This window comes from Balaenoptera borealis (genome assembly GCF_965194805.1).
Source record: "Balaenoptera borealis genome assembly, chromosome: 8".
Classification (NCBI taxonomy): domain Eukaryota; kingdom Metazoa; phylum Chordata; class Mammalia; order Artiodactyla; family Balaenopteridae; genus Balaenoptera; species Balaenoptera borealis.
Genome location: NC_138865.1, coordinates 94,922,918 through 94,950,333, shown reverse-complemented (window position 1 = coordinate 94,950,333; position 27,416 = coordinate 94,922,918). Strand labels below are relative to the sequence as shown.

The 27,416-nt window shown below is 41.6% G+C and overlaps 1 long non-coding RNA gene across 1 annotated transcript; it reads left to right on the top strand.

Annotated features, from left to right (window-relative positions):
• The first annotated feature begins 1,093 nt into the window (after positions 1–1,093).
• On the top strand, positions 1,094–12,695 carry LOC309634322. Its single transcript, XR_014247980.1, has 2 exons — positions 1,094–2,201; positions 2,604–12,695. It is a non-coding gene; the product is annotated as an uncharacterized lncRNA (long non-coding RNA).
• Positions 12,696–27,416: the final 14,721 nt, after the last annotated feature.

Here is a 27,416-nt window from a genome sequence, read left to right as displayed (position 1 = left end):
ACTCAGAATGGAATTTTCAGGAAAGCAAGGCATTCCTGCCCTTTGAAGCTCCCATCCTGTTTTCCATCTATGTGCACCGCAGTGTGGGTGCTCAGTATGTGTGCTTTATGAATGGAAGTGTCCTCATCTGGGAAAAGTCGCAAGAAAGAAGTCACTTCACCTACTGGCAGACACAATTGCAGCTTCCTTCTGGGCTAGTCTGGGATTGAAAATGTGTTCATTCGGTTATAAACTCACCCAGTAAACACCATATTTAACAAACCATGAGCAGTGCACTCTGTCCTTGCCCTCAATGAGCTAACAAGACAACTATCTCCTAGAAGAGGTGGTCACTTTGTATTTCTGTAATGGAAACCTGCAGTCAATGCAAACTTCCAATGATGAGAACATCTTTCTCTTCCTCATGCCTGGGCCACTCATCCCATAGAGTTTGAAGCTCTCACATAGGTCTGTGGGACAGGGGATGAGGGAACCTGACCTTGAGCTTTGAGCTTTTTATCCCTCTAAAATGGGGCACGAGATCTCAACTCTGCTGGTCTCTCTGTGATCACAGCACAACTTTCTTGAGTCTCAGTTTCCCCATCTGCAAAAGGGAAATAGTAATACTAGTTTCACAGGTTTCAGGTAAGGATGGAACCAGGAGGGTGCCTTGTAAAGTGCTCTACACATGTGGGTTATTAGCACTACGGCCAAAAAAACCCCACCTCAAACCAGGGACCATTTGTAGAAACTGCCCTCTATTGATTGGATGACCTTGAGCAAATTATAATACATGAACTCGCTGTGGCTCAGTTTCCTCTTTTGTAAATGGGAGGCCACCTTGTCTGTTCTAATGCAAGATTGAAAATAACGCTGTGGCATGCCCAGCACCGTGTCGGGTACATAAATGGCGCTCAGGCGGTGGTTCTCTCCCCAGCACCATTCCTGGACCTCATTTCCCCATGGAGGACTGAGTGACAAGCATTTTCCAAGTCTGCTCGACGCCCCCGCCGCCCCATCGCCTCCTGCCCTGCCCCCTGCCACATCCGCAGCTCGATGAAATGCAGACTTGGAGAAACTTGCGAAGGAGGGAACCAGCCGTCGGAGCCCGCGCACGCGCGTCTGGGCCGCCGCCAGGATCAGCGCCTGCTAGTTACCTTTCACCTAGTTCGGCCGGCGAGCCGCGCGGGGTAACTCGAGGGCAGACGCGGAGCCCAGTGCGCCTGCGCGCAGCTCTCTCCCAGCCGCCGCTGGGCGGCCAGAACGTTTATTTTTTGGTGGTTTCCGTTCCCCTCTGAAATGAAGGGTGTGGGCTTTGTGGATGTGCCCTAATTTCGAGGTGTGTCGGGGCTGGGCACAATCTCAGGCCGGCGGGGCGACCGAGGCCCCCTGTGCCGTCACTCTCGCGCATCCCTTTGCCTCGGACACCGCATAACTTCTCATCCCCCTTCTATCTGTTGTCTTCACGTTCCGCCTTCTTCCACAGCTGGCCGCGATTCAGCTCCGGCCTCTCGGCACATCGTTTTCCACAAAACGCGGTTAGGAAAGGAGCCCCGGGCTTCCGAATGGAGCACACGCCCGCGGAAAAGCCACGTGGGCACAGAGTTAATGTGCCCATTTCTGCCAGGGAGGGGCCCGGACCTAACGACAGGTTTGAAGTGAAAAGGAGCACATTCTCGGGGTTTTTTTTGGTTTTTTCTTCACTTTTCAAATGGCTACGTTGAAGATAGCCGAGGCTGCCGCGCGCCTCGGGGTTACTGCCGGCCACCGGGCGGGGCGTGAGCGGCGCTGGGGGAGGGAAAGACTTCCTCGCCTTCAGACGCCGCAGTCGCAGAAACGCTTTCAATCATCTGGCGAGGTTTTCGGTTCCCAATCACACAATCCCAACGACGGTTTTCCGGAGTCCTTGTTATCTCTTCTGCTTCAGGGTCCTTCCTCTCCTGACATGCCACCGATTTAGGGGCAGGGAACACGATCTAAGATACGGAATAAGAACCAGATGCGTGCGAAAAACATCCCTCTTCTTCCTGTGGCCTGTTCCCGTCTTCCTTCCTCTGGTTCCTGCAGTACGGCAACACACCCAACCATCGACCAACAAACCCAACCGTCGACCGGAGTAATTTACGATAAGCCCGGTTCCCTCTCCAGGATGGGTATCTTCACGTGTAAGATGTAGGGGTTAGTACGGATGATCCCCCAGGCCCTTCAACATTAAAGTTTAGGTGACGGGGCTTCCCTGGTGGCACAGTGGTTAAGAATCCGCCTGCCAATGCAGGGGACATGGGTTCGAGTCCTGGTCCGGGAAGATCCCACATGCCGCGGAGCAACTAAGCCCGTGCGCCACATCTGCTGAGCCTGCACTCTAGAGCCTGTGAGCCACAACTACTGAGCACATGAGCCACAATTACTGAGCTCACATGCCACAACTACTGAAGCCCACGCGCCTAGAGTCCATGCTCCACAACAAGAGAAGTCACCACAATGTGAAGCCCGTGCACCGCAACAAAGAGTAGTCCCCGCTCGCTGCAACTAGAGAAAGCCCGCGCGCAGCAACAAAGACTCAACACAGGCAAAAATACATAAATAAATTTATTAAAAAAATAAAATAAAAAAATAAAGTTTAGGTGACGAATCCTAAGATTTTCAATTTCATAATGTTATGTCTCCTCCATTTCAGACAGGGCTAGCAGGGAATGCTGTTAAAGAGAATTACCATCAGAGTTACAACGTTGTTCCGTGACTGGACATTTCGAGGTTTTCTAGGTTTCCTTGAAAGGTTGTGTAACTGTCTTAACACATTACATTTAAGGTTAAGTATATTAGGTCATTTTCCCAATGTACTAATAGACATGAGGGCACCTACCCCAAATTATATTTCTTTGACTCTGCCATTGCCTCCAGCATTGTGTATAATGCAGCCGGTTTATTCTCTTAATGAGTAAAAGAAAATTCGTGACTAGCAGGGATAGGGGTCTTATGCTTTCATTTTAATATGAATAGATTTTTAAAACTCATGAGCAGATAAATATATCACATGAGGAAAAAATGTGAAGGCTGAACATAGAGAAACCATTTAGAACAATGTTAATCTGATAAATCCTAAATGAGTCTATACATTTTAACAGAGATTAGTATAAAGTCCAGCACTTAGTTAAAAAATTTACTGACATACTTTATGTGGAGGATGGAAATAAAGTAGCAATAAATACAGAGCTTCTTTACATTTCTACCTTATGTAATCCCTATGAAAATGCTGTGAGTTGAGTACAAAATAATGGTTTCCATTTTGCAAAGGAAGAAACTGGGGCTAAGAGAGGTCGAACATCTGGCCCAAGTTCACACAACTAGCATGTGATAAAACGAAATCTAGGGTTTCTAAGACCAGGCCTTCTGTTTTAGGAGAGTGCCTTCCAATAATGGTTGGGGTGTGTGTGTGTGTGTGTGTGTGTACTCAGGCGATCATGGAGGTGGGAGCATGCAGAAGTGGAGAGAACAGATTTGTCTGGAGGTGGGCAGAGGATGGGCATTTATAATTATTATCATTACAGATGATATTTATTGGACTTTACAATGTTCCAGGTACTGCGTTAGCACCTTGCATGCATGAATTCATTTAATTCTTTTAACAGCCTTATAAGGTAAATAATATTATTTTTTTCAAATTAATAAGATTTTATTCTGAAGGCAAAATATAAAATAAGGTTCCATATAATGGTAATATTCATGTGTCCTTGTATTGGATTTTTTTTTATACAGCAGGTTCTTATTAGTTATCTATTTTATACATATTAGTGTATATATGTGAATCCCAGTCTCCCAATTCATCCCACCCCCCACCCCACTTTCCCCCCTTGGTGTCCGTACGTTTGTTCTCTACATCTGTGTCTCTATTTCTGCCCTGCAAACCAGTTCATCTGTACCATTTTTTCTAGATTCCACATATATGCATTAATATACGATACTTATTTTTCTCTTTCTGACTTACTTCACTCTGTATGACAGTCTCTAGGTCCATCCACATCTTTACAAATGTCCCAATTTCGTTCCTTTTATGGCTGAGTAATATTCCATTGTATATATGTACCACATCTTCTTTATGCATTTGTCTGTCCGTGGGCATTTAGGTTGCTTCCATGACCTGGCTATTGTAAACAGTGCTGCAATGAACATTGGGGTGCATGTGTCTTTTTGAATTATGGTTTTCTCTGGGTATATGCCCAGTAGTGGGATTGCTGGGTCATATGCTAATTCTATTTTCAGTTTTTTAAGGAACCTCCATACTGTTCTCCATAGTGATTGTATCAATTTACATTCCCACCAACAGTGCAAGAGGGTTCCCTTTTCTCCACACCCTCTCCAGCATTTGTTGTTTGTAGATTTTCTGATGATACCCATTCTAACTGGTGTGAGGTGATACCTCATTGTAGTTTTGATTTACATTTCTCTAATAATTAGTGACGTTGAGCAGCTTTTCATGTGCCTCTTGACCATCTGTATGTCTTCTTTGGAGAGATGTCTATTTAGGTCTTCTGCCCATTTTTGGATTGGGTTGTTTGTTTTTTTAATATTGAGCTGCATGAGCTGTTTATATATTTTGGAGATTAATCCTTTGTCCTTTGATTCATTTGCAAATATTTTCTCCCATTCTGAGGGTTGTCTTTTCATTTTGTTTAGAGTTTCCTTTGCTGTACAAAAGCTTGCAAGTTTCATTAGGTCCCATTTGTTTATTTTTGTTTCTATTTCCATTACTCTATGAGGTGGGTCAAAAAAGATCTTGCTGTGATTTATGTCAAAGAGTGTTCTTCCTATGTTTTCCTCTAAGAGTCTTATGCTGTCCAGTCTTACATTTAGGCCTTTAATCCATCTTGAGTTTATTTCTGTGTATGGTGTTAGGGAGTGTTCTAATTTCATTCTTTTACATGTAGCTGTCCAGTTTTCCCAGCACCACTTATTGAAGAGACTGTCTTTTCTCCGTTGTATATCCTTGCCTCCTTTGTCATAGATTAGTTGACCGTAGGTGTGTGGGTTTATCTCTGGGCTTTCTATTCTGTTGCATTGATCTATATTTCTGTTTTTGTGCCAGTACCATATTGTCTTGATTACTGTAGCTTTGTAGTATAATCTGAAGTCAGGGAGTCTGATTCCTCCAGCTCTGTTTTTTTCCCTCAAGACTGCTTTGGCTATTCGGGGTCTTTTGTGTCTCCATACAAATTTTAAGATTTTTTGTTCTAGTTCTGTAAAAAATGCCATTGGTAATTTGATAGGGATTGCATTGAATCTGTAGATTGCTTTGGGTAGTAGAGTCATTTTCACAATATTAATTCTTCCAATCCAAGAACATGGTGTATCTCTCCATCTGTTTGTGTCATCTTTGATTTCTTTCATCAGTGTCTGATAGTTTTCTGAGTACAGGTCTTTTACCTCCTTAGGTAGGTTTATTCCTAGGTATTTTATTCTTTTTGTTGCAATGGTGAATGGGATTGTTTCCTTAATTTCTTTTTCTGATCTTTCATTGTTAGTGTTTAGGAATGCAACAGATTTCTGTGCATTAATTTTGTATCCTGCAACTTTACCAAATTCATTGATTAGCTCTAGTAGTTTTCTGGTGGCATCTTTAGGATTCTCTATGTATAATATCATGTCATCCTGCAAACAGGGACAGTTTTACTTTTTCTTTTCCAGTTTGTATTCCTTTTATTTCTTTTTCTTCTCTGATTGCCATGGCTAGGACTTCCAAAACTATGTTGAAAAATTGTGGTGAGAGTGGACATCTTTGTCTTGTTCCTGATCTTAAAGGAAATGCTTTCAGTTTTTCACCAATGAGAATGATGTTTGCTGTGGGTTTGTCATATATGGCCTTTATTATGTTGAGGTAGGTTCCCTCTCTGCCCACTTTCTAGAGAGTTTTTATCATAAATCGGTGTTGAATTTTGTCAAAAGCTTTTTCTGCATCTATTGAGATGATCATATGGTTTTTACCCTTCAATTTGTTAATATGCTCTATCACATTGATTGATTTGCGTATATTGAAGAATCCTTGCATTCCTGGGATAGATCCCACTTGAACATGGTATATGATCCTTTTACTGTGTTGTTGGATTCTGTTTGCTAGAATTTTGTTGAGGATTTTTGCATCTATATTCATCAGTGATATTGGTCTGTAATTGTCTTTTTTTGTAGTATCTCTGTCTGGTTTTGGTATCAGGGTGATGGTGGCCTCGTAGAATGAGCTTGGGAGTGTTCCTTCCTCTGCCATTTTTTGGAAGAGTTTGAGAAGGATGGGTGTTAGCTCTTCTCTAAACGTTTGATAGAATTCACCTGTGAAGCCATCTGGTCCTGGACTTTTGTTTGTTGGAAGATTTTTAATGACAGTTTCAATTTCATTACTTGTGATTGGTCTGTTCATATTTTCTATTTCTTCCTGGTTCAGTCTTGGAAGGTTATACCTTTCTAAGAATTTGTCCATTTCTTCCAGCGTATCCATTTTATTGGCATAGAATTGTTTGTAGTAGTCTCTTATGATGCTTTGTATTTCTGCGGTGTCTGTTGTAACTTCTCCTTTTTCATATCTAATTTTACTGATTTGAGTCCTCTCCCTCTTCTTCTTGATGAGGTTTATCAATTTTGTTTAAAGAACCAACTTCTAGTTTTATTGATCTTTGCTATTGTTTTCTTTGTTTCTACTTCATTTATTTCTGCTCTGATCTTTATGATTTCGTTCCTTCTACTAACTTTGGGTTTTGTTTGTTCTTTCTCTAGTTCCTTTAGGTGTAAGATTAGATTGTTTATTTGAGATTTTTCTTGTTTCTTGAGGTAGGATTGTATTGCTGTAAGCTTCCCTCTTAGAACTGCTTTTGCTGCATCCCATAAGTTTTGGATCATTGTGTTTTCATTGTCATTTGTCTCTAGGTATTTTTTGATTTCCTCTCTGATTTCTTCAGTGATCTCTTGGTTATTTAGTAACGTATTGTTTAGCCTCCATGTGTTTGTGTTTTTTACGTTTTTTTCCCTGTAATTGATTTCTAATCTCATAACGTGGTCGGAAAACATGCTTGATATGATTTCAATTTTCTTAAATTTACTGAGGCTTGATTTGTGACCCAAGATGTGATCTATCCTGGAAAATGTTCCGTTTGCACTTGAGAAGAAAGTGTAATCTGCTGTTTTGGGATGGAATGTCCTATAAATATCAATTAAATCTATCTGGTCTATTGTGTCATTTAACGTTCGTGTTTCCTTATTAATTTTCTGTCTGGATGATCTGTCCATTGGTGTGAGGTGTTATTATTATTATATAATAATGACACTAGTATTGTGTTACTGTCGGTTTCCTCTTTTATGGCTGTTAGCAGTTGCCTTATGTATTGAGGTGCTCCTATGTTGGGTGCATATATATTTATAATTGTTATATCTTCTTCTTGGATTGATCCCTTGATCATTTTTTAGTGTCCTTCCTTATCTCTTGTAACATTCTTTATTTTAAAGTCTATTTTATCTGATATCAGTATTGCTACTCCAGCTTTCTTTCGTATAATTTTATTTATTTATTTATTTATTTATTTATTTTTGGCTGCGTTGGGTCTTTGTTGCGGTGCGTGGGCTCCTCATTGTGGTGGCTTCTCTTGTTGTGGAGCACAGGCTTTAGGCGCACAGGCTTCAGTAGTTGTGGTTCATGGGCTCAGTAGTTGTGGCTCACGGGCTCTAGAGCACAGGCTCAGTAGTTGTGGCGCACGGGCTTAGTTGCTCCGTGGCATGTGAGATCTTCCCGGACCAGGGCTCGAACCCGTGTCTCCTGCATTGGCAGGCGGATTCTTAACCACTGTGCCACCAGGGAAGCCCATCCAGCTTTCTTTTGATTTTCATTTGCATGGAATATCTTTTTCCATCCCCTCACTTTCAGTCTGTATGTGTCCCTAGGCCTGAAGTGGGTCTCTTGTAGACAGCATATATATGGGTCTTGTTTGTGTATCCATTCAGCAAGCCTGTGTCTTTTGGTTGGAGCATTTAATCCATTCACGTTTAAGGTAATTATCAATATGTATGTTCCGATTACCATTTTCTTAATTGTTATGGGTTTGTTTTTGTAGGTCCTTTTCTTCTCTTGTGTTTCCCACTTAGAGAAGTTCCTTTAGCATTTGTTGTAGAGCTGGTTTGGTGGTGCTGAATTCTCTTAGCTTTTGCTTGTCTGTAAAGCTTTTGATTTCTCCATCGAATCTGAATGAGATCCTTGCCGGGTAGAGTAATCTTGGTTGTACCTTCTTCCCTTTCATCAGTTTAAATATATCATGCCACTCCCTTCTGGCTTGTAGAGTTTCTGCTGAGAAATCAGCTGTTAACCTTATGGGAGTTCCCTTGTATGTTATTTGTCATTTTTCCCTTGTTGCTTTCAATAATCTTTCTTTGTCTTAATTTTTGTCAATTTGATGACTGTGTGTCTCAGCGTGTTTCTCCTTGGGTTTATCCTGCATGGGACTCTCTGTGCTTACTGGACTTGGGTGGCTCTTTCCTTTCCCATGTTAGGGAAGTTTTTGATTATAATCTCTTCAAATAGTTTCTCGGGTCCTTTCTCTCTCCCTTCTCCTTCTGGGACCCCCATAATGCAAATGTTGTCACGTTTAATGTTGTCCCAGAGGTCTCTTAGGCTGTCTTTATTTCTTTTCATTCTTTTTTCTTTATTCTGTTCTGCAGCAGTGAATTCCACCATTCTGTATTCCAGGTCACTTATCCATTCTTCTGCCTCAGTTATTCTGCTATTGTTTCCTTCTAGTGTATTTTTCATTTCAATTATTGTATTGTTCATCTCTGTTTCTTTTTTCTTTAATTCTTCTAGGTCTTTGGTAAACATTTCTTGCATCTTCTTGATCTTTGCCTACATTCTTTTCCCAAGGTCCTGGATCATCTTCACTATCAGTATTCTGAATTCTTTTTCTGGAAGGTTGCCTATCTCCACTTCATTTAGTTGTTTGTCTTGGGTTTTATCTTGTTCCTTCATTTGGTACATAGTCCTCTGCCTTTTCATTTTGTCTATCTTTCTGTGAATGTGGTTTTCATTCCACAGGCTGCAGAATTGTTGTTCTTCTTGCTTCTGCTGTCTGCCTTCTGGTGGATGAGGCTATCTAAGAGGCTTGTGTAAGCTTCCTGTTGGGAGGGACTGGTGGTGGGTAGAGCTGCGTGTTCCTCTGGTGGGCAGAGCTCAGTAAAACTTTAATCCGCTTGTCTGCTGATGGATGGGGTTGGGTTCCCTCTCTTTTGGTTGTTTGGCCTGAGGTGACTGAGCACTGGAGTCTACCTGGCTCTTTGGTGGGGCTAATGGCAGACTCTTGGAAGGCTCACACCAAGGAGTACTTCCCAGAACTTCTTCTGCCAGTGTCCCTGTCCCCATGGTGAGCCACAGCCACCTTGCCTCTGCAGAAGACCCTCCAACACTAGTAGATAGATCTGGTTCAGTCTCCTATGGGGTCACTTCTCCTTCCCCTGGGTCCTGATGTGCACACTACTTTGTGTGTGCCCTCCAAGAGTGGAGTCTCTGTTTCCCCCAGTCCTGTTGAAGTCCTGCAATCAAATCCTCCTAGCCTTCAAAGTCTGATTCTCTGGGAATTCCTCATCCTGTTGCTGGAACCTCAGGTTTGGAAGCCTGATGTGGGGCTCAGAACCTTCACTCCAGTGGGTGGACTTCTGTGGTATAATTTTTCTCCAGTTTATGAGTCACCCACTCAGTGTTTATGGGATTTGATTTTATTGTGATTGTGCACCTCCTACTGTCTCATTGCAGCTTCTCTTTTGTCTTTGGATGTGGGGTATCTTTTTTGGTGAGTTCCAGTGTCTTCCTGTTGATGATTGTTCAGCAGTTAGTTGTGATTCCGGTGGTCTCACAAGAGGGAGTCTCTCATTCGGCAGGATGGAATTTCTTCCGGACTCTGCTGTGTACCTTCCACTCTCTCCTCTTCAGAAATAGGACCTAAATAATATTATTGGCTCTTTTTGAGCAGCCAAGGAAACTGGGGCCTAAAAAAGAGAGGTGAGTTGTCCAAGTTCTCACAGGAAGTGGTGAAGCAAGTATTCACCCTGGGACTGATTCCAGAGCTCAAGGAGGACCTTTGTTCTAGGGGTTTCCCTTGGCTGAAAACTCAGGATGAATTAGCAATGAATGTGAGCTCAAAGGGACCTCAGGTTGCGTGACTAGAAATACAGGGTAAAGAATGAAGTGAAGGGTCCTGCTCTCCTATGTGATGGTCAGAGGCCACCTGGGAGGCTGAGTTTAGATCTGGGCACCATCTATGAAGACACGGACACTTACCGTAAGATGACAGCCAGGAGCTGGGGGTTATCCAAGAAGAAGGGCCCATGGAGGAGCTGCATTTGGCTCCTCTGACCTCTGCCACCACCTTGGGACACTTCACATTCCCAAGGCCAAGCACAATATATGAGGCAATGTGATGTAGTGATAACAGCAAGGGATTCTGAGCCAGATCCACAGAGTTTTGACTCTGCTCATCCCTTCTCAGCTAGATCATCTTCAGTATATTCCTTAACTTCTCTGAGCCTCAGTTTTCCCAGTTGTAAAGTGAGGAGAATCAGACCTACCTTGCAGCATTGCTGTGAGAATTTATTGAGATAATGTATGTTTAGTAACCATCCTCTCCCTGTTTCCTACCCCCATGCAAACAGAGAGCAAGGATGATTTTAATCTTTGGACAAATAGTTTAATGAAGTCCTTAAAAAGGATAATTTCACATCTTCAGCAAGGTATTTATGAGGCTGAAGTGGTGGTCTTTAAGGGTTTAGCCAGGTTTTTTTTTTTTTTTTTTTTTTTTTTTTAAGTAGTGGACTGGAAAGAACTTAATGGATTTGTCTGTGTAATGGAACAAGAAGAATTTGGGGTCTCAGGCAATCTGAGGCAAGGATTGATGAGGAGAGATTAGTATGGAAAGGGAAGAGAGAGGAGGATTTAGGATCCTGGCAGAAGGCTGAATCCTAAAATGTGGATGTGGTCAACGACATTATAAAGAATAGGGATGACTCACTTTATTGACAGCCCTAGCCTCTCTTTAGTCCCTGGCAGCTGCTAATCTGTACTCTGTGTCTGTAATTTTGTCATTTCAAGAATGTTATATAAAGAGAATCATACACTATGTAAAAAAAAAAAAAAAAAAAGAATAGGGATGACTGATACTGAATTTAAAATTGATTGGGTGTTGTAACATAACCCTCCCTTTCCCCAAAGGTTCAGCAAAGTTTGCTACATATAGGAACACGTTGCTAAACTTTGTGTGGATATTAATTTGAGTTAAACATTTGGGGACACAATGTGTAGAACAAAAGAGTACTCAAACAGAATAATTCTGAAGAAGCTGGTATTTAGAGCCTGAGCTAATGAAGAAATATAAGGTACCCTTGGGAATTCAAGGAACTATCAAAGTCTGTCTAGCTGTAATTGGCTTTACGTTGCACTGCCAAACTGAGACAAGGCTGCTCCCTCTCCTCTGCGTGTGAGCACAATTCTAAGCTCATTGACCACTGGTGACGGAAGAGGTTCCCTCAGACCAGGAAGTTATCAGACAAGAAAGTGGAGAAGTAGCTTCAAGTTTGGAGGCTTTCTGCCCACGGATGAAGGAGCATGTATTGGTATGGTTAAGAAAGACCCCCTATCCCCAGGCTGTTTGTTCCCCATGTTGGAAATTCTCTCAAGGAGATGGTAATTTGCAATAAGTGAGTGGTCTCCAAACACTGCTGAAATGTCCCAAAGGCGGTAGAAGTAAGAGAGCCTTTTGAGGGATGGGATGCTTAGGATGGGTGGAGGGCAGCGCAGGGGCTCTAGGGGAACATGTGAGAGGGTGCTGTAGGAGGTGTGAGCTGCAGAGGAACAGGGGGGTACCAAGGACACAGGGTCCTCCAAAGCCCAGGAAAGCTGTAGCTTAGCTGCTGGTAAGACTTCACTACTCTTGTCCCACTCCTAGCACCCGCCCTCATTGCAGGTCCCCCAAAGCAACCTCAAGTGGGCTCTTAAGGCCTTTGAGAATTGTCGAGGGCCATGGAATGGACCTGGAGGGAAAAACATTATTGAGACCTAGGGAATGCCTTCCCCCCACCCCGCCCCACACAAAGCCCTGGTGGCAACTGTAGCCGTAGACTGACACTTATTGGAGGGGTCAAAGAAAGGTAGTATGGTAAGACAGACCCGGGTGTGGATACTGCTATTAATTACCTTCTCTAAACCTCAGTTTTCTCAAGTATAAAATGAAGATAATGACACTTAACTCACAGGGTTATTTGTAAGATAAAATGAGACATTGCAGGTGAGCATGTTTTGAAATAAATACACTACAGAAATGTTATTTCTATTGCGGAGAAACCGTTTTGGGGGCATTGTTTATAATCAGTCATCTCAATTTCCAGCTATATTTTGGTGGTGAATATCTAACATCACCCCAAAAGAGAAATCAGTAGCATCAGCTGGTTCACTATCTTATATATATTCCATAATTTGTTACACTGAATCTTTCCACTGTGCTACAAGCCAAAAAGAGAGATGAGGTGAGTCAGCTGACCACTGGGGAAAGTGCTTTCTCATCTATTAAAGTATCTTCCTCATCCATCAAAAGGCTTACCTGCGATTGGATGCTTTTTTCATTTGCTCCCCCTTTTCTTCCTCTGACAAGTCTCTCTGTCCTTCATTCAAATTGTAAATAATTTCGCAGATACAGACTACCATCTCTTGAGTCCTTCTCTACCCATCCCATCAACTCTCCTTTTAGCAGTGATGCATTTTTTTCCCTCTCACATTCTGGCACCCCCAGCTCCCAAATAGAGATATTTAATAGCCATTCCTGCTCTATAACAAGAAATCAATATACTAAAGGAAAATATAGATTTCTGGGGTGGAACAAAAAGGTTCTAGGAAGCAGAACATCTGTCACCTTCATAAGCTGTGCCAAAGCTTCTCATAATGAGACAATCAAAGTTGCTGTGCCAAAGCTTCTCATAATGAGACAATCAAAGTTCGTTGGCATTTTCCCTTGACTTCTTTCGCTTCATGAACATTTAAGGTAAAGAGCTGTGATGACTTGTTTTATATTCATTTGCTAGATTCAGAATTACCAAATACATTTGTGGGAAATACGGGAATTTAAAAATACGCAACTTGGAATCATCAGTCATGAATGCAGCATCATCAGAAGGCAAATTAATTGTACTCAGTGTGTAAAGACTGTGGGCCTGAGGAAGAGAGAGTATCATTTTTTAACATTAAAGTTGATATGCAGCCTATAAACTGATAAACACTCAAAGCAGTTAAGGTAGGTTATTGGAGCTTTAGTATCACTCCTCGCTTTAGTACCACTCGAACCTGCTATTGGTTTAACTTCCATCTCATTCGAATCTTCCATCCATAACCAGACCTAATAATAGCTATAGTTATTGAATATTTGTTTTCTCCTGAGTATTGGGCTTATTTACTTACTGTATCTCATTTAATCCTCATACCATTACCCAAATAAAGTATTATTTCTCTCAATCTTGAAAAAAGAGGAAACGGAAGCAAGGGGATGTTAGGTAATTTGCCCAACGTCACCATTCTTATGAGTAGCAGGGCTGGCAAGTGGACTTGGCTTGTCTGGCTCCAGAGTCCTTGCTCTGCAGCACTATTTAGAATTCCTTCCCTTGTTGCTGACACAAGATCTTCAATTTCCCCCTCCATATCTGGGTCTGTACTCCTCATTCCAATAAACTACTTTTGTAATACTGCTTTCCTCTTGAACAAACCCAATCGTTATAATAATAACAATATTAGTTGCATTAAAAGGTCTACTATATGCCTATCATGGGGCCAAACTCTCACAGTTAAAATCAGGTCTGGTGAATCCCCTCACTCCCATCCCTTCTTCATTAGCATTATGTGTAAGAAAATCAGGAAACAAAAATGAAAAAAAAAAATGGACCGAGAAAGTCCTGGAGTCCCTAAGCTGCAAAATAAAAACCACTTTCTGTGTTCTTCACAGAGTAATTGTGAGGATTAAATTAGATAAAGCATATAACAGTGCTTTGGAAACTGGCCAGATCTCTACAAAGTATTCTTGTAAGCTATGTAAATGTCTAGCTGTATGACCTTGGCAAGTCAACAGCTCTAAATCTCCATTTCATCACCTCCAACGGGAATCGAAGTTCCTACCACTCAGGGGTGTTATGAGGATTAAGAGCTGCCTAGTGCACAATACAGGGTAGTTGAATCTGTATTTCACTGATACTCTTTTAAAGTGTGTTTTCAAGGCCACATTCTTTCCAAGTTTCTCACGCATCTCTTCTTTTCCCCTTCCGTGTTCCCCTTTGCTGGCAGTCTCTTCCACTCACATCCCTGAGTCAAGTCTGAACCCTCAGTTCTCTGGCCTGCCTCTGCATTCACTTCCGTAACAGGCTTGCCACGCATAGGAGCTCAGCCACCACTCTACCGAGAACACTCTCCCCTCTAGTTCCTGCCTTGTGCTACAAGTCTCCCCAGTTTCTGACCTTTCTCTTCTCTGAGATCTTCTAGAGCAGTGCTGGGGAGCATGTTAAAATGCAGATTCTAATTCAGTAGGGCTGGAGCGGGGCCTGAATGTGTATTTCTGACAGGTTCCCAGGTGATTTTTTTTTTTTTAACATCTTTATTGGAGTATAATTGCTTTACAATGGTGTGTTAGTTTCTGCTTTATAACAAAGTGAATCAGTTATACATATACATATGTTCCCATATCTCTTCCCTCTTGCGTCTCCCTCCCTCCCACCCTCCCTATCCCATCCCTCTAGGTGGTCACAAAGCACCGAGCTTATCTCCCTGTGCTATGCAGCTGCTTTCCACTAGCTATCTATTTTACATTTGGTAGTGTATATATGTCCATGCCACTCTCTCACTTTGTCACAGCTTACCCTTCCCCTTCCCCATATCCTCAAGTCCATTCTCTAGTAGGTCTGTGTCTTTATTCCCATCTTGCCCCTAGGTTCTTCATGACCTTTTTTTTTTTTTCTTAGATTCCATATATATGTGTTAGCATATGGTATTTGTTTTTCTCTTTCTGATTTACTTCACTCTGTATGACAGACTCTAGGTCCATCCACCTCACTACAAATAACTCAATTTTGCTTCTTTTTATGGCTGAGCAATATTCCATTGTATATATGTGCCACATCTTCTTTATCCATTCATCTGTTGATGGACACTTAGGTTGCTTCCATGTCCTGGCTATTGTAAATAGAGCTGTAGTGAACATTTTGGTATATGACTCTTTTTGAATTATGGTTTTCTCAGGGTATATGCCCAGTAGTGGGATTGCTGGGTCGTATGGTAGTTCTATTTTTAGTTTTTTAAGGAACCTCCATACTGTTCTCCATAGTGGCTGTATCAATTTACATTCCCACCAACAGTGCAAGAGTGTTCTCTTTTCTCCACACCCTCTCCAGCATTTATTGTTTCTAGATTTTTTGATGATGGCCATTCTGACCGGTGTGAGATGATATCTCATTGTAGTTTTGATTTGCATTTCTCTAATGATTAATGATGTTGAGCATTCTTTCATATGTTTGTTGGCAATCTGTATATCTTCTTTGGAGAAATGTCTATTTAGGTCTTCTGCCCATTTATGGATTGGGTTGTTTGTTTTTTTGATATGGAGCTGCATGAGCTGCTTGTAAATTTTGGAGATTAATCCTTTGTCAGTTGCTTCATTTGCAAATATTTTCTCCCATTCTGAGGGTTGTCTTTTGGTCTTGTTTATGGTTTCCTTTGCTGTGCAAAAGCTTTTACGTTTCATTAGGTCCCATTTGTTTATTTTTGTTTTTATTTCCATTTCTCTAGGAGGTGGGTCAAAAAGGATCTTGCTGTGATTTATGTCATAGAGTGTTCTGCCTATGTTTTCCTCTAAGAGTTTGATAGTGTCTGGCTTTACATTTAGGTCTTTAATCCATTTTGAGTTTATTTTTGTGTATGGTGTTAAGGAGTGTTCTAATTTCATACTTTTACATGTACCTGTCCAGTTTTCCCAGCATCACTTATTGAAGAGGCTGTCTTTTCTCCACTGTATATGCTTGCCTCCTTTATCAAAGATAAGGTGACCATATGTGCATGGGTTTATCTCTGGGCTTTCTATCCTGTTCCATTGATCTATATTTCTGTTTTTGTGCCAGTACCATACTGTCTTGATTACTGTAGTTTGTAGTATAGTCTGAAATCAGGCAGCCGGATTCCTCCAGCTCCATTTTTCGTTCTCAAGATTGCTTTGGCTATTCGGGGTCTTTTGTGTTTCCATACAAATTGAGAAATTTTTTGTTCTAGTTCTGTGAAAAATGCCAGTGGTAGTTTGATAGGGATTGCATTAAATCTGTAGATTGCTTTGGGTAGTATAGTCATTTTCACAATGTTGATTCTTCCAATCCAAGAACATGGTATATCTCTCCATCTATTTGTATCATCTTTCATTTCTTTCATCAGTGTCATAATTTTCTACATACAATTCTTTTGTCTTCTTAGGTAGGTTTATTCCTAGATATTTTATTCTTTTTGTTGCAATGGTAAATGGGAGTGTTTTCTTAATTTCACTTTCAGATTTTTCATCATTAGTGTATAGGAATGCCAGAGATTTCTGTGCATTTATTAGAGAAAGAAGAACAAAAAAACCCCAAAGTTAGCAGAAGGAAAGAAATCATAAAGAGCAGAGCAGAAATAAATGAAAAAGAAATGAAGGAAACGATAGCAAAGATCAATAAAACTAAAAGCTGGTTCTTTGAGAAGATAAACAAAATTGATAAACCATTAGCCAGACTCATCAAGAAAAAAAGGGAGAAGACTCAAATCAATAGAATTAGAAATGAAAAAGGAGAAGTAACAACTGACACTGCAGAAATACAAAGGATCATGAGAGATTACTAAAAACAACTCTATGCCAATAAAATGGACAACCTGGAATAAATGGACAAATTCCTAGAAATTCACAACCTGCTGAGACTGAACCAGGAAGAAATAGAAAATATGAACAGCCCAATCACAAGCACTGAAATTGAAACTGTGATTAAAAATCTTCCAACAAACAGAAGCCCAGGACCAGATGGCTTCACAGGCAAATTCTATCAAACATTTAGAGAAGAGCTAACACCTATCCTTCTCAAACTCTTCCAAAATATAGCAGAGGGAGGAACACTCCCAAACTCATTCTACGAGGCCACCACCACCCTGATACCAAAACCAGACAAAGATGTCACAAAGAAAGAAAACTACAGGCCAATATCACTGATGAACATAGATGCAAAAATCCTCAACAAAATACTAGCAAACAGAATCTAACAGCACATTAAAAGGATCATACACCATGATCAAGTGGGGTTTATTCCGGGAATGCAAGGATTCTTCAATATACGCAAATCAATCAATGTGATACACCATATTAACAAATTGAAGGAGAAAAACCATATGATCATCTCAATCGATGCAGAGAAAGCTTTCGACAAAATTCAACACCGATTTATGATAAAAACTCTGCAGAAAGTAGGCATAGAGGGAACTTTCCTCAACATAGTAAAGGCCATATATGACAAACCCACAGCCAGCATCGTCCTCAATGGTGAAAAACTGAAACCACTTCCACTAAGATCAGGAACAAGACAAGGTTGCCCACTCTCACCACTATTATTCAACATAGTTTTGGAAGTTTTAGCCACAGCCATCAGAGAAGAAAAAGAAATAAAAGGAATCCAAATCGGAAAAGAATAAGTAAAGCTGTCACTGTTTGCAGATGACATGATACTATACATAGAGAATCCTAAAGATGCTACCAGAAAACTACTAGAGCTAATCAATGAATTTGGTAAAGTAGCAGGATACAAAATTAATGCCAGGTGATGTTGATGCTGCTAGCCCAAGGACCAAGCTTTGAAAAGCGAGAATCTAGCTTGTGAGCTACCCCAGAAACCACCTGACCAGCATGGCTCTGATCCTGCAGCCTTCGCAGCAGCTTCCTGAGTCTTTTCAGCTGGGCTTTAGGCCCCCAGCCCTGGCCCTCTCTGATGGAGGCTCTCCTATGTCCATTCTACCCCTTTCTCCCTGTGACAGAGCCTCCCCTCCCCACCTTTAGTGGGTATCTGGCCCCATGGAATGAAGACATGTCCTAATCCCCCTTCCAGCTGTGTATGGCCGTGAGACTACATTCTGGAGGTGAGCAGAAGTGGTTTGTGTTACTTCCAGGAAGAATCCTTAAAGGGAGGGGATATACCCTTTTTCTCCCTTTCCTCCTTCTTGTTGGTTGCAGTGTAGTCGTGGTGGCTGAAGCTCAACAGTCACCTCAGGCCACGAGGCAGGTGTGACATGCTGAGCATGGCAGAGCAACAGCAGAGAACCAGCCTGAGTTCCTGGTGCCATGGAGAGCTACACCCACTCTGCACTGACTGCCCCCAGACTTCTTCCACATGAGCGGGAAATGCAAGGTGTGCTTGTTAAAGCCGCTGATACTTGGCTTCTTCATTTCTCACAGTTTAACCCGAACTATTTGGTCCTGCTCACCACTAAACTCCCCTCCTTGCTTGTGTCAAGGAGCGGCAGCTGGTGTGCTCCACCTCAACCTCTCAGAAGTATGGTGGTTTCAGCCCTACTCCAGGCTCTACATGGGTCACATCTCCGGAGGTCTTCTCCATTTCTGTTTTCCACTGAACTCGTTTCCCCTCCCAAACCCTGTGTCAGTGGTCCTCTAAGAATCATGCGGTGTCCTTCTTTGAAATACAGACTGCTGGCCCCACGCCTGGAGTTTCTGGTACTAGGCCTGGGAGGGGGCCCCCAGGAATCTGCATTTTAACATATACCTTCAGGGATTTTGGTGCAGGGCATTTGTGGACCACATATTGAGAAACACTGCCCAAGTTTTGTTTTACTTTGCTAATTTATAAAATTATGAAATATTTCAATTCCATACAGAAAAACAAAATGAATAATATAACAAATACTTACAACGGAGCTTTGTCAAATTTTGTTTATTTTAACTGTTGTAAAGTATTTCATACTTTTATAAACCAAAATTTATTCTTCTGTTGTTGGACATTTAGGTTTTTTCCAAATTTTGGCTGTTACAAATAATTCTGGAATGAAGCTTCTTGGATATAGCTCCTTGTGCACACTTGGGGGAATTTAAAATACACTGTATAAAAAGTTTACCACCTTCATCACAATTATAAAGGGGACTTTACATACATGGTTCTACCTTGAAATCTTATAACAACCCCAAGAGGCTGCCTGAAGGGGTAGTAACCTCCCCGAAACTCTTCTAGCGTCTTCCTCCAATTGTTCTTATCACCACTCGGCATGTTCCTTCTCTGCATCATACACTCAAGTGTCTCTGTAATTCACACTGAAAATAACTGGCATGGTGGATATTGCTAGTTCCTGTCTCATATCCATTCGTCCTTCTTTCGTTATTACCAGAATATCAGTTTTGTTTGGGATGGCAGCATGCCCAGTTTTTTAAAAAAAAACAAACACATTACTCTCTATCTCCCATGCAGCTGCGCTGGGGGCAGGGTTGGGGTTGGGGGGGGGACTCTGGCCAGTGAGGCTACTTGGGAATCTGCAGGGGAGTCTTCTGGGCAGCTACTGGAAAGTCTTGCTTTCTTGATACCTGTGCTGTGCCTTTTCTCTTCTTTCTCCTCCTCTTCCTCCTCCTTCTTTTTATCTGAAACAAGGGTGAGAGGCTGGAGGTAGCACCCCCGCATTGACCCATGAAACCGAGGCCACATGTGGAGTCTGGTGAAGCAAACAGACGGGGAGCCTGAGTACTTGATGGCGTTGTGGAGCCTCCATACAGTCCCGAGTGCCCACAAGAGAAAGAAACCTGTATTTGATTAAGCCTTCACAGTCAGCTTTCTGTTCCATGCAGGCAAATACAATCCCTAACTGCTACTTAGAATTTCACTTCACTTACCCATGTTTGCCCTATCTTTCTTTCAGTCTATTGTGGACTGGAGATCTCCCTTCCATTAGAACAGATTCTTGGAGTCTGCTGGTCTGAATATAGGTGATGATAGGTGAATGGTTTTGGCTAATTGACTAAAATTTGATCTTTAAAATGGTAAATTCCAGGCCATTTGAGGTTGTCCCAAAACCATTTAATTGAATAATTCAGATTCTCTGTCACAAGAGATTCTAATTTTTACTTTAATCTGACTCTTAGAAAATAGCTCTGGTAAAGAATGCAAATGATTTCTTACACCTGAAATACTGATTTAAACATTGTCTTCATAAACTTAGACTTCTGTGCATTTAAGTTTTAAATAGTAACATAAACACTAACACTTAAAGATCTAATATAATAATCTTATATAGATTATTTCCTTCAAATTTAGGATTCACTTCTAGGGTTGGAAATTCAAATAACTTGGAAAGAGCTTTTGATAGTTCTGCTGAAATGTATCTAGACAAACTGTGCCATTTTGAATAGTGTGCATTAGTGTCCACTGACATTTCACTTGGATCCTATAAGCATCTTCCCGATAAATGCACACTTACTTTTCTGCTTGGCTTCAGTAATGCCGAGCTACCTCATAGGAGGGCTTTGCAGAAATACTAACGAATATGATTGTCATGCACTTTACAAATATAAAGTGCTACCACAATGCACAAAACAATGAGGTGGCACCATTTGTCTGAAATATGCCGTTCGATGAAACTCTAGAAGAGGCACTGAAGTCTTGTAAAATAGTCATCTAGCTATGTTCAACGGACACCCAAAGCCAAAAATCTGCATTGTGTTTTGGAAAACTTTAATTTTTCATTTTTCTTTTTTTTAAACATAAACTGAAGTGAATGCATCTAACTCTAGAGAATAAGACCACTCTTCTGCAGAGCATCAACTTTGTACTGTTTTTTTTTTAAATTTATTTATTATTTATTTATTGTTTATTTTTGGCTGTGTTGGGTCTTTGTTTCTGTGCGAGGGCTTTCTCTAGTTGCGGCAAGCGGGGGCCACTCTTCATCGTGATGCGCAGGCCTCTCACTATCGCGGCCTCTCTTGTTGCGGAGCACAGGCTCCAGATGTGCAGGCTCAGTAGTTGTGGCTCACGGGCCTAGTTGCTCCACGGCATGTGGGATCTTCCCAGACCAGGGCTCGAACCTGTGTCCCCTGTATTGGCAGGCAGATTCTCAACCACTGCACCACCAGGGAAGCCCTTCATTTTTAATTGTTACTTTTTAGTGGTTTTTTGGTATCATCTTACCTCTGATTTAAACAATAATTCACTTGAGAATATCAGGTTCATACTTATAGTAAGTCATTTATACAGAATGAATTATACTATTATAAATGAATTAAAAGTTTAAAATTAGTAATAGATTACAGATGAGCTGTTATTTATGAAAATTTAAAAAACATTAAAATTCATCTTAAAAAACAGAAATTAGGGCCTGATCTCCTTCCAAATAAGGCATTCTTTGCTTTTCCAGTAACACAGTTCATTCATTAATTCAACAGAGAGTTAGATGACTACCATCGGCCAGGCATGGGGACAGGAACTAAGGAGAACTGTGGTGGGAATTAAATGGCACAACATATATGAAAACATCTGGTACACTCTTGGTTGCTACTCAAGAGAACCAATAACAGAGGGGCCTCAGAGAATAGAGGAGGCAGTCTAGACTGAGGAGAAGATGGAAATAATGCCATAGTCTGTTCTGATAAGGGCTTTGGAATGGAAGGTGAGAACCTGGGGATTGCTCCCTATAACAGTGGTCAAGTCACTGCAGTGCCGGAGGAACAGAAGTGAGGCCGGGGAGGAGACTAGAACTGTAATGCTCAATGAGATAGAGGATTTGGAATAATGAATCAAAGGTGAACTTCCACCGTGTTCGGTTTGCAAACACGTTTGCCCAGTGACCACCTGCCCTGATCAAGAGGACTTTAAACTGACCCTGGTCGGGGAGGGGGAAAGGCCTAGATCAACCTGTTAAGCAAGTTACCATGGAGTAGACACAGTATTGAGAGAAGAAAAAAGGTGTAGGAGTTTCCCAATGAGTCACATGAGAAAATAATTGGGGAGGGAGTTGAAAACAATACAATTCTTAGAGCTCCAGATATCCATATGCCAATAGGATGTGCATAGGTAATAAACAGCATGCAATTGACATGATAAAAGAGGACAGAAAATACAGTCTCTTAAGGTGCATTGAGCTGTGGTAGTATGGGAATCAACCCACTTGCTGCCAGTCTCTATTGTCAGATAAAAGGACTTCTGTGATACTGAATGTGAATCCTTTAGCACGGTGCCTAGCACAAGGTAGTTATTATTTGGAATAGAAAAAAATAGCTATAAAACCCTTGTAAATTCCTGATCTTCTCTTCACCCCTACTCCCGTCTCTATAAATGCACCATAATCTATCCAGTTTTGCAAGCCTAGAAACCCAGCACCCTCCTAACTTTTTGAAGCACACACCAAATCTTGTTGACTTTAACTCATAAATATGGCATCAGTGCATTTCTCTGTCTCTCCACTTGAGTACATCACCATCATCTCTGAGTCTATTCCAATAGTTTCCCAGCGAGTCTCCCCAGTTCCACTCTTACTCCACTCCCATCTATTCTTTACCATGCAGTCAGGGCCTTCGTTTTAAAACAAAATCCATTCATGTCTTCTCCTATGTAAAACCCATCCCCTGTTCCCCATCATTCAGGGTAAAGACAAAGACCACACTTTAACAGAGCCGACAGTGCCCATGTGTTCTAGCCTCTACCTGCCTCTCCAGCCCCATCTCTCTGTCCTTGTCCACCAACTTTCAGCTCCTAAAATATGCCAGTCTCCTTCTTTCCTTAAGATCTTTGAAGACATTACTTTGTTTGCATAAGTTCCTCTGTCATCTTTGTCCAGTTCACTCCTACTTATCCTTCAGATATCAGTTTACCTGTTGATTTTCTCTGAGAAAGCCTTCCCTGACCACCGGGTAAGGGAGTTCTCCTAGAACACATACTTGTAGCATCCTCTGCTTTTCCTCACCACAGTTTGTAACTAGTTTTTATAAAATTCTTTAATGGCTCTTTCTCCCACTAGACTATGAACAACATAAGGCAGGGGCTATGTCTGTTTTGCTCACTGTTATAGCCCTAAGACCTAGCAAAATGCCAAGCAAATGGTGAAATACTATGTATTTGATAAATAAACAAAGCATCTATGATATACATCAGATTTAAATATTAGATTAAAAATTATGGTACAGGATGTTGATAGTGGCAGAGGCTGTGTGTTTTGGGGCGGGTAAACAAGGAGTATATAAGAACTCCCTACCCTGAACTCAGTTTTGCTATGAACATAAAACTGCTCTAAAAAATAGTCTATTAAAATTTTTTAAGCTATTATGCAAAATTTCAAATGTATACAAAATTAGAGAGAATAGTATAATGAATGGATCCCCATGGACCCACCACCTTAGATCTTAGTATCATTTGAATGTTCAGGGTGACTAGTGAAATAATTTCTTTTTAAATTGACTTCAGATTTTACAACTGACATAAGAATAAAATGATTGACATTTATATATTCTGTGGAAATTACAAATGATAATTTTTTAAAAAGCATAATAAATATGTCTTCACGTTTGGGACTTTTTAGTACCTAAAGGGTCCTAGTGCACTCTCACAGCTATCTGATTTCATAGGGCACATAGCATTGGCCACTTCACTATGTCATTTGGACATGAGAATGCACTGGTCCCCTCAAGAGCATTTGAAATCGACATGAAAACCCTAATCATTCCAATGACCACTCACCCTCACACTTCAGCACTTTTAGGCAAAAGCAAAGATGATTAGCCGCTATGAGTTACACACACACACACACACACACACACACACGCACACACACACACACACACACACACAGAGCTTTGAAAACAGAATGACTAAGATGTTTACCCAAAGAAATACATACAGTTTCTTGAATGTGTTGGGCTGCTTCCCACCCCCTAGGTCTTTTCACTTGCTGTATCTCTGTCTAGGTGATACCCCTGGCTTGATCCAGTGGACTCCCACTCATTCTTCAGCTCTCAATTCATGACCCCTCCCCTGAGGGGCCATTGCTGATCTTCCTACTCTCCCCCTGACATAGATGGCCTTCTTTGTGTTCCAGTATTATCCTTTGCTAACCTCTGACCCTATACTTGACTTACGTTTTCTGTCTTCCAGTTGTCTGTAAGCTATGTGAGAACAGAACCATTGAACTGTATAGAGAAGCATTATAATGTAGGAATTAAGCAACAACATATAAGCTTCAGAGTTTATGAAACCTGGCTTCAAATTATGATCCCAGCACCTGGGAAGCCTTATGCAACTGACTGTGAAGCCTTAGGCAACTAAGCTGAGCCTTTGTGAGCCTATGTGAGCTTTTGTCACATTTTAAGTGACGATACTAATACCCCCATCGCAGAGTTGTCATAGGGTTATGAGAGATTATGAACATAAAGCATTTAGAAAAATGAGTATCAAGGACATAGTTAATGCTCAATATAAATATGTTGAAAGAAAGAAAACGAAGGAAAGGAAAGAGAAAAGGAAAGAAGAAGGAAGAGGAGTGAAGGCCCACGCAAAAAACAAATGGATGAAAACTCCCCACAATTGTTAACCATTTCTAATCTTGAGGATTGCTCTCCTCTATTTAGTTACAGCGAAATTAGAGGGACTTTTACATTTTGAAGCTGAAATTCTTCCAGTGCACTCTGCCTTTTATGAAGAAAAACATGCTTTTTAATTCTTTTTAAGCCATTATTCTGAGGGGGAATGCACAGATTTGCCTTTCCATCGGCTGATGTGATTTTCATCTTTCAACTGCTCGTTTGTACCCTTGGGCTCATTCATTTTTTTTTTTTTAATTAATTAATTAATTTATTTATTTTTGGCTGTGTTGGGTCTTCGTTTCTGTGCGAGGGCTTTCTCCAGTTGTGGCGAGCGGGGGCCACTATTCATCGCGGTGCGTGGGCCTCTCACTGTCACGGCCTCTCCCATTGCGGAGCACAAGCTCCAGACGCGCAGGCTCAGTAGTTGTGGCTCACGGGCTTAGTTGCTCCGCGGCATGTGGGATCTTCCCAGACCAAGGATCGAACCTGTGTTCCCTGCATTGGCAGACAGATTCCTAACCACTGCGCCACCAGGGAAGCCCATGGGCTCATTCATTTTTGATGGGCTTCATAGCCTTTATTAATCTGAAAATTATATTTACTGGGCACCTACTAGTACAGAGAATTACAGCTAACACAATATTGAAACAACATGGTCTTTTCAACTTTGCTTTCTTATCACCCAGGAGTTGGCAACACTAAGTGTGTGTGAGGTGAAGTGGTGGCTTAGATGACCCAATGTGTGTAGCTCATGTACTTGGGCATCTTGTTTCTGGAACAGGGGCTCTGAATAACAGGTACTTTTATCTTTCTCAGAAAAGCTCAATTTTGAGCTCCTGCTATATGCCCGGCACTGCTGTAGACATGACAGGGAACAACAAGGGAAGTAAGACTCAACTCCTGCCCTCAATGAGCTGATTACTGAGTAGGGGGAATTAGACACGAAGATAAGAACAAGCTAATGAAAATGTCACAGGAGAAACACAAGAAAGTGCTTGAGGTTTCAAAGGAGGGAAAGGGTATATCAGGTTGGAGATATTACAAAAGACCTTACTTGCTCATCCATTCATCCATTCAATGAAAAATATTTATTAGGTGCCTATTATAAGCCAGGCACTAAGGTAGCTATTAAGAATAAGAGATAAATGACCCAATATTCCTAACCTCAAAGACTTAATAATAAAGTGGGAGGGACACATATGTAAACAAACGATAACATTCCTCCATTCGTTCATTTATTTAACATTTATTATCTGTTAAGTTCCAGGCTCAAGGATGAAATAAACATGGTCCTTCTGGTAAAAAGAACCCATAATATAGTTCAGGTGATAGGCGTATAAACAAAAAAATTCAATCCAGTGTGTTAGGTGCCAATGTTAATTGTGAAATCAGAAGGTGGAGGGTGAAGGGACAGTTAATTCTTTCTGGGGTTAGGGAAATCTGAGGGAAACACAGTGGAGGGGATATTAGAGGATGAAGGACTTTGCCAGGTAGTTGTAAAGAGGGAGAAGGGTATTTGAGGCCGGCTGTACGACCTGGCTGGAATAAGAAGCAAGAGGTGAGATGTACTGGAGATGGAGGCTAGATTGTGGAGGGCTTTGAAGCCCTGCAGCTAGAAGAATGGAATGTCAAGGAACTTGTTAGGAGACCAGAAAGATAAAAGCATTCAATTAGGAAGAAACAGCATTCCTCAGGAAGAAGTTTCCTCTTCTTGGATTTTGATAGGTGCAAATAATGGAGAGAAGGAATTCCAAGAAGAGAAAACAGCTTGAGCCAAAAGCAGAAAGCTCATACATACATACAACTGAAGAGAGTAGTGAAAGCCTATGGGAGCAGCTTTTCCTGTGTGTCTAATTCCAGACATGCCATGTGTCTGGCCCTGACTCTGACCACTGTACAAATTAACACAGCAGGGATAGCCCCTATTCACTCCTCTCTCTTCTTCAAGGTTCAGTCTTGGGGATTCAGACTTTTTTGAAGTTAGGAGACCAAACTTGTTTTTAAGGCCGCCAGATCACATGGCTTTAGAGCACTGTGACAGAAAGGGCCCTGAGGCTCCAATGCAGCTTGACCACTAGACCCGGCTCCTCCTTCCAGACTGACCTATACTAAAACCTCTGCCCTGCGTTGGCGGCTGGGGAGGCCAAAAAGCAACATGCCTGTTTTCTCCTTCTGAGTTTGGAAGTGACTGAGAAATAAGACTAGGAGGCAGACCGCTGGAGATCAAAATATCAGCTTTATTTATTGATAAAGCTGACCTGCAGCCAGCTGGGTTCCTGAAATGCCCCTCCTGATCTTCGCCTACCCTTCAAAGCTGGCTTAGCCACGCTCACACGGCAGAACAGAATGCAGGTGTCCTGTAGACAGGCTGGCTGTAAAAGGATACACAGAGAGAGAAAAGGCAGGGGCAGAGTCACCAGGCGGGTAAGTCACCCCTTCCCTTGGGGCAGGGAGAAGCCGGAGAGTTCCTTCATGCTTTTCCATTTCGGGGAAGTGACTTGGAAATTCTCTTCTTTCCGTGGAATGTGAGAAGCAGGGAATGACTATGGACGCCCCCCTGCCCCCCGCATCCCACCAGACACAGTCACACTAACTTCACCTTTTTTGCCTTGTAGGATTTTTATTTTCTACTGCCCAACTAAGCACTTAGCTATTTACTCCGAAGTGGGAAATCTTTCTCTCAAGCCTGCAAGCCTCCTTAAAGTCAGAAGGCATCATCTGGTGTTTTTTTTAAAAAATCTCTTCCCTCTCACAGAGACTAGGAAGAAAGACAGAAGGGAAGGAAGGAGGGAGGAAGGGAGGGAGAGAGGGAGTGAAGGCAGGAGGGAAGAGTAG